At 36.8% G+C, this 16,282-nt stretch overlaps 1 protein-coding gene and 1 pseudogene across 1 annotated transcript in view; one reads left to right on the top strand and one right to left on the bottom strand.

Moving 5' to 3' along the window:
* CHSY3 (chondroitin sulfate synthase 3) overlaps positions 1 to 16,282 on the top strand; it is a 223,870-nt gene that overhangs the window by 120,773 nt on the left and 86,815 nt on the right. The gene's annotated exons all lie outside the window — the stretch shown is intronic.
* LOC145722509 (ATM interactor pseudogene) lies at positions 2 to 1,324 on the bottom strand (annotated as a pseudogene).

The raw sequence follows: 16,282 nt of genomic DNA, 5'->3' as shown, positions 1-16,282 counted from the left end.
TTTGAGAACAAGACGATACAGAAGAATCAGGCCCAGCCCACTGTGTGGAAGGTATGAAGTGTTGCGTGGCGTAAGACAGCTCTGTCTGTACGTTGATTGAAGAAATGCTGTTCTTCTGATATGTGTTCCCTAGTTCTTGTAAAGGATTAGACAGGCTCTTCCCCAAGTTCACTTGAACACTGTACTAACTGGCTCCATAGCAAAAGGACTTACAATTTTTGAAAGAGGGAGACTTTCTTTAAGACAGCCAGCCTCTGAATCTAGGCCGAGGATCAGGGTTCCGATTGATAAGGGCAGTATGTGCACAGCGCCCGGGGCAGAACCCTGATGATCAACACCCAACACCACAGGCTGGGCCGAGGAGTCGGCTGTAGGCACAAAGACAGGCATGGGAGAAAACTGCATAACAGGAAGTTTCACCAGAGCCACTTTGGGCTTGGGTAAAAGCAACTTCTGAGGGTATCTCGGAGGTGTTGTAAGAGTCTGCTTTCCGGCATGAGAGCTGCAGGAGTCTTCAAAAGAAGCTACCAGCTTTATATCTGAAGTTTCCAGTTCTTGAGTGCCTGGTCTTGGAACTGGTTGGGTGCTCAAGGACTCAGTGGGCTTACTGGACAACTTCTGGCTGGACAGGCAGCTCTCCATTTTCTTTTTCTTACTAGGTGGATCCCTGTGCTCTGCCGGGATCTCGTGGCCAGTGCGGTAGACGTGGGACTGTAACGCAGTTCTGCTGGCGTAGGGACAGCCGCACGTGCACTGGAAGGTCTTGCCGCAGTCCTCGGCATGCCTTTTCAAGTCCCACTCCGTGCCATAGGAATTGCTGCACTTACTGCACTTACGCTTCTTTTCAGCATGCATCTTCATAAAGTGCTGTTTTACGAGAGAAAATTGAGAAAATGGTCTGTCAGGGCCTCTAGGGCATCCTTCAATTGGACAACAGTAGAATTTCGGTACAGTTTTCAAATCTTTTCTTATTGTTGGATTTACTATGCCATCCTGCAGGCGGTGGCTCTTGACCAGGTGCATGTTGAGCGCCGGGCTATTGGGCAGGATTTTGCCGCAGCCGCGCACGGTGCACAGGATGTTGGTCCGCACGGCCCCGGACAGTTCGCTCACCGACGGCTGGATCAGCTCCCCGGCCGGAGGCGCCGGACCCGAGGGCTGCTGCCTCGCCGCCGCGGGCCGCGGCCGGCTGCCCCTCAGCCGTCCGGGGGGCCCCCACGGGCCCGAGGCGGCGGCGGCGGCTCCCCTCCCGGCCATCGGGACGGTCGGGGCGCCCGAAGCCAGAGCCGCGGACCCCGCCGCCGCCGCCTCAGAGGCCGCCATGGCTCCCGCACGGCAGAAGGACCGAGCCTACGACTATTCTTAAAGCATCTAAATTTTAGTAAACATTGAATAGAACAGCAAATACATATTAATTTTGGAGCAGGATTTTTTTTTTAAATAAGGTACAATTTGATACATATCTCAACAGTATTTAATTTTTCAGTCTTTGAGACTTACCATGAATTCTACCTTAAACTTAAAATCCTTTTCTGCGGTTTGTCCTAAATTTTCTCCTTAGTGTCACAAACTCCACGGATACCTATTTTTCTGCAGGTCATTTGGACCCCTATTTGTCTCACATACACACAGTCTCTGTGGCATGACAGACTGTCCAAATGAGCCTTTTCAAGCAACCTAATTTCTATCTTTTCCCACAAATGATGGTAGTGGGAAGAAGGAAAGTTAGAGATTTGACAGTGTAAAACCCTGGAACTTTTTCTCTTATTCATAAGATATTTTCCCCCTTTCTTCCCAGCCCTCCCTCATGCGATCAATTGCAATATTCTTTTTCTGCAGTCCGACATACATTGTTTCATGTATACCATTTATTTTTCTCTACTGTAATCTGTTGCTACTTTTTTAAAAAGGCTAAAAAGTGTGGCTTAAATGGGAAAGATTCTTTTAAATACTCAAGTACTATCTAAGTAAAATTTATACAATGATTTTGTATAGGAATGCTAGATTCTTTTATGTCATAGTCTAAACTTTTAAGTCTAAAATATTCATAAATGAAAAAAATCACTTAAGTGAGTTTTCTTTAACATTAAGATTTTAAATTCAGTAGACTGAGAACTACTTTATTTTTTGTAAAATTAAAAAAAGAGGAGAAAGATGCTTTGTACCTTGCTTCTTTTTTTTTATAATAGTGCTATTAATCCTGTTAACATTTTCCTATTTTCTGAACAGCTAGGCTCTTTAAAAAGGTCATTGTCATCTCACATTTGGTAATATCATCTCTCATAAACACGAGACCAGAGACTAAGTGAGTTTATTTTATTCCTTCACCACCCCCACCCCATTACTTATATATTCTTTAGTTAAATGTCTTGCAAATAATATAAATTGTCCCCAGCTCACTTCAGCTTTAGGGGATTTGATGAGAAAAGACTGGGTGGTCTATTTAGTTGAAGAAATTGCTGGACAGTATGGGTAAATAAGGCAAGAACAAGAATTATTCTGGATGCCATAGCAGTAAGAGTTGCTGGCAATATACTGACAATGACTTCCAAATTTGAAATTTCTAGGAGAGGGAATCTGAATGCTCCAGCTTGAATCAGGGTGTTTACTCTGGGTTGGTAAGCTCTGGTCAGGGAGCAGGGTTTTAGAGCACACATACCCTTAGACATGAAGGGCCATTTCTATAGGAAGGGGAGTGGTGTTAACTGGACCAGCCATCTTTAAGACTAGTTGCAATAATTGTCCATACTGGCTTCCCTTAAAGGGAAATGAAAAATTCCATTCAACTTAAAGCATTTATACACTCTCTCTCTTTCTCTCTCTCTCTCTCTCTCACACACACACACAGCAATGGGAACATGTTTACTTAGGATAATTTATAGTGTAAACCTTTGTTAACATTTCATAATATTTACATTCTACAATGATTTTGACATTTTGTTGATTTTGTTCATCTAGAGCTTAAAATTATCACTTGACAAAAATACAAGGTTTATGAAACTTTTTTGATTATTTGTATAATCAATTTATGCTTATACTTCTGGAAAGAAAAATTACGGTTCAAATTGGGGGGGGGAAAGAGTCATTTATATAGGTAATCCAGTAACCACTATAAAGCACACTTATTGAAGAAAGGGATTTAGTTTTATTCATTGTAGCATCTATAGAATCTAGTACCAGAGTCCATTACCTGTCTAGAGAGAACTCAGTAATAACTTTCTGAATGAATAAATAAATGGGTGACATACCCAAAAGATAGGCATACATTTTATTCTGTTTGTAAGCATATGTCATAAAAAGTCCATATCCTCTCTTAGTCTCTTCAGAGAATCACCTTTAATCACCTTTAAATTAAATTAGCAGAGATTGAAAACATAAATATTAGTTAGCTCATTGGATGGAGAGTGTTATTAAAGTGACAGAAATGACCAAGTACAGGCTTAACATCCTAGAGACTGTGTAAGAACAGGTGGACACACAGCCTGTGTATCATCTTCCCAGACTTGGGAGATAAATGGATTTGAAGAGAGGAAGTAATTATCATTAATATTGATTTGCACTCAAAAGAATGGTCAGAAATAAAATATACATTTCAATTTCATTAATTATATTAAACAAAGGTATAAGAAGAGCTTACATGGAGCAGTTTTCTCTTAGATTTTTTTTTTTCTTTTTGATGTGCCAAGTCCTATTTGACAAGTGCACACATAGGAATTTTTGTTGACTTGGCAATTTAACATTTGTGTAATTGCATGGCTGTATTCGTACAATGTATCATTTATCATTTGACTTCTTACTATTATTAGTCTCAGTAGATTGAAGTTTCAGGATCACAACATATTGTTGACGTGTTCTAGATGTAGCTAGTAGGTAGATCTTATAGTTTGGAAAACAAAAATTATCTTCCGCCTACATCTATGTTTCCCCTTCTCACCAGTCCTTTCTCTTCTAAATGAAGATTTTGGTTGACAGTTCCTCTGTCATAAAAAAATAATGAATTACCTTTGATATTTTTTTTATTTCAATAAGAGGTCACTTTATTACCATTACTCTTATAGTATTTGCATTTAGCATTTGGCATTTCTCTTAAATTTTTAGAGAAACATTAATGCTTTTGTTTATGAAACATTTGGTTCTGTAATTACATGCACATATATATTTGTGTGTATATTATCTATTTTATGGTTATAGTATCAGAAACACAGAGATCACAAGTCTAAGAAAAAATGACCAATAATAGACATAATGGAAAATTGGATTTTATAGTTTATGGCCTCTCATACAAACATAGCACATTCTTCAGGACTTCAGAAACATCTTTTCACTCAGTATGAGCCTATGGGAGTACTATGTAGGCAAATGTTTCTCTTCATGAAAATCATACGTGTATATATATGGTAGATAAATGAAAGATATGTATTTATGACCTTCATGAAGGTACATGTATATTTGTTTTTATTATTTCATTGGGATTATTATTATGTACTCATTATCATAAAATGTTAAAAGAAATGATAGCTACTGAACTAATCAAGCAATTTGAGTTGTTCCTGGAATTGATTGTATTGATTGAATTATCAGGCTGCTTGCTAGGAAAGGTAGTGGGATACCTGGTTTTCAGTCAAGATTAGGGCACAATGATTGAAAAGCAAAGACAGGTGAATGAATCCTCCAAACCCAGATTTCCTTGTTTCCTCATAGTACGTTTTTTATTTATTTTGCTGTCTTAAAGTCATCAAATAAAAACTATTCTAGATACAAACTTGAAATTAATATCAAAGTCATAATGTAACTTTGAAATGATTAAGTGCAATTGATTTTATTGAGGTTGAAACTGGAAAATAATTTTAAGGTCTTTACTCATTTATTTGGCTAAAAGCTGTACTCTTGACTTATTTATTACAGTCTTAGAAAAATAAATTCCACTTTTACTACTTTGGTAAAATATACAGCTCTTCAATACTGTTGAAATGTTAATAAAAGTAAGATAAATCTCAGTAGTGTTAAAGCTATCTTCATCAGCCAAAATAAAACTGGCTAGGAATAAACACAGTAAAAACAGATTTTGACTGCTTTCAAACTCAGATCTGTTTTATTGGTGCCTTAGTAAAGACTGGAAATCACTTACATTTGATTCATTTTCATTTATAAGGGGAAGGGTTCTGAGGTTTCATAGACCTTTGTCATATGTCACTGTGTTCATATAGCTATATGTCTCTGCCTTTTAACTATATATATTTTTTCAAGATGACATCAGCTTAATAGTTTGGAATTCACTCTGAGACCCGACGTTGTCGATAAATCAATGCAGTGTTCTCTCAGTAATAACCACTATTAAGATACAGGGAGCCTCAAAAGCACATCTTTTGTTTTTTAACTACTTGGAAAATCATTAAAAGCACATTTTTATGACTGTGTAATAGAGGTAACACATGTTAAGTGAAGTATTGACTAGGTTTTCTTGTGTGTGTGTGTGACCTAGTCTTTTAAATTTAGATGTTTGCATGGAAATGAATGAAGGTTTTCATTGAAAATTAATTTTCAAACTTGATATTTGCATATTGTCAGGAAGAGAGTTGAGTCTGTCCTCTGAACAGTCTGAACATGAATGAAATGAGTCAAAACACCCACCATGTCTGTATGAGAAAACTAAGCAGTTGTATTTTACCCCATAGTACAGGACAAAGGTATAGATGTACAGATGAGTAGAGAAATATCACCATTGACAAAATTGTATTGAAATATAATATCATGGGATCCCCCCAAATTTTCATGTTAGGACATTGGATATAGTGTTCAAAGCATATTCACATTTATTTTTTATTCTCATAATAAACTTATAGGAGAAATGAGACATAGATATTTGAAGTGAAAAACACAAGTTTTGCAGAACTCCTATGTAAAGTGCAGTATTCTCCAAGTGGGGAATCAGGCTTTATATGTTCACTTGACTTTTTGTTTCCTTGTCTGTGTCCTGGTAAAATGATATCACATGGTTCAGTCTAACAGTTCTCCTTCAGCTAGAGTTCAACCATCATCTCTTTTGGGGAATGGTGCACTACCCAACAGAAGATGTGGTCCACATTTCTAGAAGATAGAGCACCGTAATAGAATACAGCTGTTCCAATACAGGGAAATAAGAGGATAGATTTGGAAATAATGAAATTAGCTTACTTAAAATCTAGGACCTGCTAAAAATAAAATCTTGGTAGAATATAGAGTTGCTACATAACTCCCCCAAAGGTCTATATAAACAATCGATCCAATTATATATGTGTGGGAAATATTTGGAATACTCCTGTTTTTTTGGCTCTGAGAGTAGGAAGCAGTTTGCTCTAGTAAATGCTCTTGGAAGAAGAAATAATTTTTTAAAGGTTGTAAGAGTGTTCATTCCTTCGATTTTTACATTAACCTAGCAGTGTCATCAGTGTTTAGTACTGCCAGACAAAAATACTGCTTCTGTGTTTAGGATTCAGTAGTTACTGAAAGCAGTTGGAAGCTTTGCTTTTATCCTAAATGAGGAGGAAAGCTGAATTTTCAAGAATAACCAGTTGGAGTTACATAAATACATAACAATAACCATAATAATAAGAAAAAAAATCCAAAGATGGGGATTACTTATCAGGCTGTTTGATTTAGTAGCCTCAAAACTTTGGGTGAATTACCCTGAGCTTCACTGTCATCATTTGTAAATGAATTAAGAATTCTTCTTTTACTGGAATGTGGTCAGGATGAAATGGAATCAAGGACTTTTGAGGCTATAAAGTCTAGCACACGTGGAGGTGCTATACTATTTGTTTTAAAAGTACTGTTAGGTATTTTTAACAACAGCAAAATGGTATTATGGTATATCTACCTTAAATGTGCGTAAAATATTTCGGGCCCAGTGACAGACTCTTTATTTTCTCCTTTATAAGAAAAATTTGAACATTCCATTTTTTTTTTTTTTTGTAATCTTGGACCTAAAATTAAAAAAAACAAAAAAAGAAATCAAACACTCTGCTTTTTTTTTTTTTTTTTTTTTGACATTCTGGTGTTCAGAATACTTTAAAACTAATTGAAATGCAGTGGTAATACAAAAAGCAGTATAAAATTCAAAGAGATAGGCTGTATTTATATACCATATATTTCAGTGATTTTAGCTTGTGCAATAGTCTTCACTCTATGGAAAAACTCCTTTTTGAATATGCTGTAGCTGCTCTTGGTTCTTTTTCTCTTGATTTGTTTTAGGCTCCTCAGGAAGACTTGTTTCCTTCCCTATTCATTAGAACTTCTGTTTTCCAAGTCACTGTTACATGGAGAAGACCTCTTGCTAATTACCATGAAGAATATCGTGACCACACGTATAAACCTTTATCTCAAATTGCTCAGCATATAGAAGGGTAAAAGATTAATCAGAGATACATATTAAAATTCAAAATGCAAAGAATGACAGGAGTGCCTTGGGGAAAATGGAACAGGGTTTCCAACACTGAGGAAAAGAGGGTCAGTGGTATGAGACTAAATAAGGTGTGTCCCGTCTTAGGTCCTTTTCAGATAGGCCACCATAATTTATTCGTATTACTTGTGATGGTTTCTTTTGCTATCCTAGTACTTCAAATTCATTGATATACAACCTGAAATTGTCATGGTTTCCAAAAAAATACTATTTCTGTTTAACCTGACTTTCCTGTTTGTTTTAAGGGCATCACCCCTTCCTTGGCTATGGAAGCTTAAAGTCTTTGTAATCTTTAACCCTTGCCATTTTCCACATCCAGACTCTGTTAAGAATAGGATTCATGCCTTTTTTGCAACTATGCTTTGTCTGCTGTCTTCCTGGTTCTAGCCTTGCTTTGAATTAGCTAATTCCCACTTTATGAACACACCCAATGCCATTGCTCTTGCATATCTTTCTTCCTCCACCTGGAATGCCCTTCCTCTATAATTTCTTACTGAGGGCTGTAAACCACTGACTCAGATGCAACCTTATTCTCTCCTCTTTTTCACCCTGTCCCTTTTTATCTGGCTGCAGAACATCCCACCCCACCAGCTAAAAGTGAATCCTTTTTCAAAATTCCATAGCCCTCGGTTTCTGTTTGGTGGCTCTCTTCCATGCTATACCACATTATAATTACTTGAGAACATTCTTTATTCCCTAACTAACTTTGAAGGCACTAAAGCAAAAGGACTGTTTCTTTTCATTTGGGTATCCTGAGTCTTGTGGAGTAAGATAGAAATATATGCTTGCGCATGAATGAATGAATATATGAATGCATAACCATAGATAATTTCAGACTTAACTGGTTTAACATTCTCTTGAGATTAATATTTTTGGAAATATTTCTACATATGCACTTACACACTTTACAAGTATTCTGAAGAAATATATGTATATTTAGATACACACACACACACACACAGGATTTTACTTTTTTTACTCTCGGTATAAAAAGCATGTCTTCTTCCTAAGGATGCTACGTTATTCCTGCTAGGATTTAAATGTAACATGGTTGGGGGTGGAATGTAATAATCTTTCCTTGGAGTTAAAGATTTTAAACTAGGAAAAATAGTGACAAATATAGTTAGAAGAGATACATCTTGCTGGAAGAGACTTAAGGCCTGCTTTACAAATTTTTAAAATTCTACCCATCCTCTGTATCCCCAGTGATGCTGGAATTTGTTTTAATTGCAATTAGATACATAGTAGGAAAGTATACTAGCCGTGTCCCTACCTTCAGTTTGAAGTAGCTAGATACCATAACATGGCTAGAGTACAGCAAAAGCCAAAATAAGAATTTTAAAGGAAGCTAGTAAAATAAACATGGCAGTTCTCATCATAGAGTGTTGGTCCAGCAACATCTATATATGCTGTATATAAAAGATATATGAAATATAATTAATTTTCTCTACTATTCAGGATGGTATGTTTAGGTCAAGGTAGGCAAGAGGAAAAGCTGGAAAATTCTTAATGTATATTTTGTTTATAAGCAGGTATGCTATATTGGTAAATGAAATTTGAAATTATCAGAGACATCTGAATATCAACAGAGATAATTTAGATGTATCCATATTACCCACTAAAAGATCCTATGGCCTTTAAGTTCATGATACCTGATTATTGTGTCTTAACTTTTTAATTAACCTAGTAGTTTTGACATATATATGTATGTATATGCCCACATGCTTATATATGCATATATATCCTTTTTAAGTTAGAAAATAAATTGAAGAAAAATTTTCTCTGTTTTATTGTATAAACCAAATAGAAACCTTCTAGTAAGACTCTTTCTAAGGAAAATTTAAAATGAATATATAGTCATAACAGCTAACATCTTTGAGCGCTTCCAGTCACTGTGCTAAGTAACTTACGCATTTTCTTTAAGTGCACTATAACACTTTGAAGTTTTGCAGTATTATTTCCATTTTTGAGGAAGCTGAGATACAGAGAAGTAACTCGTCCATGGTGAAGTAGCTTATGAATGATTGCAATCGGATTTTAAATCCGGCCATCTGACTCCAGATCCTGCATCCACCATGCTGGAGGTCAATCCATACGACTTTACCGGTTCTGTCCTTTTTTGCCTGAATTGTAAGTGCCTCTTGCCAGCCTACCAGCTGGGGCTTCAGAAACATGAAACACCATTTCCATAAATTTTATATGCTCCTCATGCTGTGATGCTGATAGAGCTGCTGCATAAAGAAACACAGGTTGTGGTCCCTGCAGAGCTACCCCACCTCTGTGAGAAATCACTCTGGGATTAAACAGGGATCCACTTCCGAGGTCGTTTTTAAAGGTTCACACATCAGTTTTGTTCACCAGTGGGAGCTGACACCTCACTTTTTTATCAGATATTCAGAAACCATACATATTGCTTCTACATGTTGCTCTAAGCCAGATTGCTCCCTCGCCACTATTATAGGAATAGGAACAATGTATTAAAGACCATTTGGATAGAGGATGCATAACTGGACCTTAAAAAAAACCAAAATGCAGAACCCCAAAGTCAAGTCCTATTGACTTCGTCAAAGCAGGCCTGATTGTTTTGCTCAGTGCCTGAACCTTTCTTGGTGCCCAGCTGGGATCCAGAGGAGAGGGAGGAAGACAGGCATCTGTCTGGAAAACGGCCATGCTCATCAGGGCGGCCAACCAGACCTTGGAGGATAAGACGTATCCACTGCTACAGGACCCCAATCTTGCCTTTCCTGGTCATCCTCTTTAATCACCCACCCCTTTGCACTCACTTGTCCAATATACTCTAGTTAGCAAAGCAGGACATTAAGTACTGAGATCCCTTTTCCTCCAAATGTTATTCTGAAGATTGATGAGATTATGTTTGTGAAAGAGTCCAGCAAACATCAAGTGAAAAACATTGCCTGCATAGCAAGAGCTGCTCTATTTGAACCATTCTTTTCTGCTTTTTCCCTCTTACTTCCCTCTGAGACCTGTGACCGCATTCATCCTTCCGTTTTCCCCAGCTGGGATGCTGATGGTAAAGAGGAAAAAGCTGAAAGTTGAGGCGAGCGCTGCTTTCCTTAGACATTTATGTCTGCCTTGTATTGCTATCATCTCTTCTAAGAAGAGTATTTCAAATACATGTTATTCATCTATAGATGTACTTCAACAAATGGAAGTTTCTTTTTTTAAAAGACTTGAAGTCACATCTCACAAGGAACACTTGTTCCTGACTGTGGTATTTTTAATTTTTGGCATTGTGGTACATTTCAGACTGTATGTGGAAAACAGAATGTTGTTTTGTTAGGTTGAAAAGCAAATATTTTTGCTCCTTACATTTATGATTTCCATGATGTTCTCATAAGTAGAATGGAGTCCTGCTCCAGGTTCTATAGAAAATGGTTTTAGAGAGAAGCAGAAGAGGATCACAGTTAGGAACACAGATATAAATCTTTCAGACTTGGATTCAAAAACTGGATCTGACACTTACTAGCTGCCTGACTTCAGGCAAACAGCTCAATCTTTGCATATCTTTATCTTTTCTTCTGTAAAAATAGAATAATAATCCTACTTGTCGCATAGAGATGTTATGAGGAGACCAGGTATTCGTATGAAATACTTGGCACAACTTTTAAATGAATAGTCATTACTGATGATGCTTATGTGCTTGTAGAATATATATCAAAAGCAAAGAAGTCTTTGGGTATAGCATCAGTACATGAATTAGAAGACTAGCATTTCTCTCGCTGGCTTCCGTCTCATGATCCAAGTGGTCTTTTGAAGCCATTAAATTTTTTTCTTGGTTGTTTTTGGCAAGATCATGGTTGGCCATCCTTAAGGAAATATTTTCAGCCCTAAAGAAATACACCTGGGGGCACCTGGGTGGCTCAGTTGGTTAAGCGATTGCCTTCGGCTCAGGTCATGATCCTGGAGTCCCGGGATCGAGTCCCACGTCGGGCTCCCTGCTCAGCAAGGAGTCTGCCTCTCTCTCTGACCCTCCCCCCTCTCATGCTCCCTATCTCATCCTCTCTCTCAAATAAATAAAATCTTAAAAAAAAAAAAGAAATACACGTGAATGTTTAGACACATACACATACTCTTAAACATATACATAAAAACATACACCGTGTCTATTGTGTCTTGTTTCTCTACCTATGTATCATAAGTCTGGTGCCAAAAGGTACAAAGAATTCAGTCCACTTAATGGCCCTGGGGCCAGGATGAATTGATTATATATAATATAATATAGTTCTATAATATTATAGAACTTCACTAAGGCAGCCTTTCCTTATCCTATGACTAGATCAAACCTCTATTACACATTCTCATTGTGCTGTGTACCCATCCCTCTGTATGACCAGGGTGTCTCCACTGGACTGTAATTTTGGTAATATCTATTCTGCCCACCACCAAACAGTGCCTGTACATAGTAGGGACTTGATCCATGTTGATCATGGGACTATTTTATAACTGGGCTGATTTCTGTGAGTTGCCAACTGAAGCCTGCTAGAATTGGTTTCTTCTCCTAGTTTATTTATGCAGGTGAAGTACTTTGTAATAAGCATATTATTTTGTTGATAATGTGTAGGCCCTGTTCTTAGGATATTAGGTAAAATCTGGGAAAGTAAACAAAATTTCAGCAATTATTTAATGTAATCCTTGGAAAATAATCAAGACCAGGAGTCAGCGTGTGCTGCTGAACAGATTGGCTTCTTTAAAAAGGACCATCTGTATTGTTTCATTCCATTAATACCTACAAATTATGGGCAGCATTCAGGTAGAAAGAAGCTGAGTGCATCCAGGATGCTTCACTTACTGTGTGATCTTAGTCAATCTTTCAGATTCTTCAAGCTCCTATTTATGAATTTTACATTATATACCCCAGAGTCATAGCATGAAGATTAAATTAGATACATTGCATAATATCTCATACAGCACCTTGTACCCAACCTATATTCTTTTCCTCTCTTTTTACATATTTGCCACAACTATTTAACAAAGGAATTAAGGAAAGAAATTCCAAGTTATTGCTTAAGCTAGAGGTTCTCTGTTCTACTTATGTGTGTTTTATCAAAAGTAAATCCTGCAGACATTCTACATGGAACCTAGTATTTCTCCTAGAGATGCCCACAGACTGGTGCACATTATCAGAATACATGGAAAATTGTATTTCTCACCTGAGTCCAGGCTAATGGAAACCCAAGTGGTATCCTTAGTCATCTCTGTTGGAGATTCATGGAGTTAAGATGATAATGGTCACTTTTCAAAAGCCCAGCAGAAATGGCATTTAGAGTAGATTGCTGAATTTTTACTTTTATGTGGAAAAGAGCTTTGATTTTTTTTTAAAGTAACAAGCTATTGATCACTGCAGTATGATTAATTATATTTTTAAAAACATGCATTCTGTAGAAAAATCAATACAAGGGATCTGGGATATGGCAAATTTGAGAAGCAGTTGCTAGTATATTTTATTCAGAGATAGATCCAAATCACAGTGGAGTTTATTTCAAATCACATGTTTGATCTAATAAAACATTTTCTTATAATGCTTTATCTTTGGTACTGAATGCTGTAAAAGGAATCTCTCCTCTTCTTTCATGAGAGCTTATAAATAAATCTTATTAGTGCTAGTCTCTAAATTAAAGAATCTCACCAAAGTCCTTGTCTACTGATTTTTTAAAAATGTTTGTTTCCGTATTGAGCATATTGTGTTTTATCCCCAAAGATCATGGATGGTTGAGTAGGGGGTGGAAAAAGGGTGAGAACATATGTTCTAATGTTTGGTGCTAGCTTATAAAAATCCTTCAACAGGGGCTCCTATGTGACTCAGTCGGTTAAGCATCAGACTCTTGATTTTGGCTCAGTTTATGATCTCAAGATCATGAGATCTAGGCCCATGTCAGGCTCCCTGGTAGGCGTGGAGCCTGTTTAAGATTCTCTCTCTCCCTCTGCTCCATCCCCCTTAAAAAAAAAAAAAAAAAACCTTCAACAAACATAAACATCAGTTTTTCAATTATAGAAGTGAGGTATATTTAATGACTCTCACAGACTTGAGTTACAGCACTTCTTCTGAGATACTGGACAACTTTTTAAGACTTTATTTTTTGAGAGCAGTTTTAGGTTCACAGCAAAATTGAGAGGAAGGTAGAGAGACTTCTCATATATCCTCTGCCCCTACATAGGCACAGCCTTCCCCATCCACATCCTCCACCAGAGTGGCACTTCTGTTACAACTGATGAGTCTACACTGACACATCATAATTACTCAAAGTCCAGAGTTTACATTACAGTTCACTCTCCATGTTGTGTATGTTATGGGTTTAGACAAATTATAATGACATATATCCACACAATAGTATCATACTTCCCTAAAAATCCTCTGTGTTCCCTTCTGTTCATTCCATACTCCAACTCCTGTCAATCACTGATCTTTGAGAACCTTTTTTTTTTTTTAAGAAGGAATTGCATTTGTCATAGAAACAAAGGTGACAGAAATAAGAAGCTTCAGTTATTTTCAGTGCCGCAAGTTCCCACGGAAGGCAGTAAGGAAACATAACTCACCCAAGACCTGATTATTTGTGTTTCTCCTAATATAACAAGTGATTAGTGTATTCAAAAGCACTATTTTGTCTCCTTTGAGTTATTTTGTAGATGGAGTTTGTACATTTGATCATCAGTAAAGATAATTCATTTCTTAATTCCTCATCTTCCTACATATGTACTTATGTGAGAACAAGCAAATACTGGGCTGGCAAGTCATCTTTTTTCACTGGATCCTGTTCTATTATTTTTCTGTTATTTTTAAAGTGTTTCTCTACTATGTTAGCATTTTATGGAAATGTATTCATAGGAAAATATATCCTATCTTTCTCTTTTCTCAAAAGTCATTTCTACTGCCCTAAGGCTACCAATTCCATGTTATAAACAGATATTATCACTTAGCCATAAATATGACAAGAAAAATAATAAAATCATTTTGGATCATCACATGTAGTAGGACCTAATTTTTCTGGCATTATCAAGGAATTAGGTGATAAATATAAATGAATGTTTTAGATGATATAAAGTATTATTTCCTTAAAAGTGCCTTTTTTCTATTTTAGTAAGTTTTCTCCAATACATCTTTTTAGAATGCATTTATATTTGTATGAATTCTTGAAATACATTTTTGTGAATACCAGCAAACATTTTTATGATGAACAAAGATCATTATCAGAAAAAAATATTTTTGTTGTTTTCGATTTTTTTCTGTACTGAATGAAATACCTAAGAAATCATTAGGGAGTGTACATTTTTTGGCATTATTATCAACAGACTTGTGCTGGTCTTTCTGCTTTCTTTATACATTTTTCTTTTTCCAATTGGAGATTGTATTCAAGTGTTTTCCTTTCGCTAAGTATGAAAAATGCATTTGTATTAATCAAAAAGCCTTACTGCCCACCCCTCATATTTACCTCTCTTCCCTTTGATCTGACCAGAAAAACTACTTGTGTTAAGCCAGTTAATATAATTTAGCCACAACTGAAGTTTCCTATAGTCCAAGAATTTTTATAGTCTCCTGAACATAATTTATTTTAGCTCTATGATACCCTGCAAGAGACCCTTTCTCTACTTCCTTCTGGGCTTATGATTACGTTTCAGACACCTGAAATTGCTGAAAACTTACCCTATTTAACAAGTGGGAAATTCTTATATCAGGAAATAGGAAAATGTAACACATATTTTTAATCAAATAGTGATGTGGGTATGTGGTATGTAAGGCAGCCTTGAAAATTTCACAGACAGGTTAAAATGAGTCAGCTTTGTGTCAGAAAATTTGTATAATTATGATGATTTTTAACAGAGCATTTTTTTTTTGTCTTGGCTGATATGGCATTATTTTATTCAACAACAGAGAACTCATTTTTTAATAGATTAAGCATCAAGTGACCAAAAGAAAAAATGCTGCCTTCCAGTGGGTATTACTATTTTTCTTATTAATAGTTTCAGTTTGCAGATGGTACAAAATGTGTTCAGGTGCATAACCTTGACTTTCCAGTATCTCTGATCTGTTTGTGACAGTGGAGACCTGAGTATCAGTTAAAGAATATTTGCTAAATTGATGTTAGAGAAACAGGCATTACTTGACTTGACTGTGCCTGTTTGATTTCTTCTCATCTGTTTTTCGAGACCTGGATTCCTGTTATTTGTGTGTGTATAACTCTATACATTGCTTTCTGTGTGGGTATGTGTAAGCAGATTGGTAAAGGAAATACCAAGCCCTGTAAATTGACAGCCATGAAGTCCTGATGATAAAGGAAATGGAAGCTTGTTATTGTCAGCGTGTGTCCCGATAACAACCATGGACTAACAAGATTGTTCATCCAATGTTTACACTTCAATGTGAAAATGCAGTTGTAACTGATTTATTGAACTAGCTGAACACAAATTGAGCACGCAGGAAAGATGGTGGCATGAAAGAATAAAGATGCGTGCCCCCAGCTTAAAATTCCTTACTCCCACCACTTGTGTGCTCACTCCAGGCACAAAGAAGTGGTTTCGTTTTTCAGGCACTAAGAAGTCCGTACCAGCCTAATGTCAAAGCTTCAGTCTCTAACTAGCTTGCACGTTCCTGTCTTTCCCCGCTCTGGCTTGCCTTAGCTTCTTCACTGTTTGCCTCCTCTTATACTCACTCACCTGCCTTCCTTTGGCAAGTTAAGCAAGGGGTTCGGGGGAGAGGAAGAGAGTAGATAAGGCTGGTATGGTGTCAGTGCCCACAGAGTTGGATATCCAAATACAGTTTTTTTCTTCTGTGGTGCTTTTGTGGGTTTCTCCAAGAACCCTTCATTGGGGTCTTCCGAGTCCCTGCCA

The sequence above is a fragment of the Leptonychotes weddellii genome, chromosome 7 (genome assembly GCF_054177405.1).
Source record: "Leptonychotes weddellii isolate Sample4059 chromosome 7, ASM5417740v2, whole genome shotgun sequence".
Taxonomy (NCBI): Eukaryota; Metazoa; Chordata; class Mammalia; order Carnivora; family Phocidae; genus Leptonychotes; species Leptonychotes weddellii.
The sequence above is the reverse complement of the archived record's forward strand: the minus strand, read 5'-3'. Positions and strand labels throughout refer to the sequence as shown.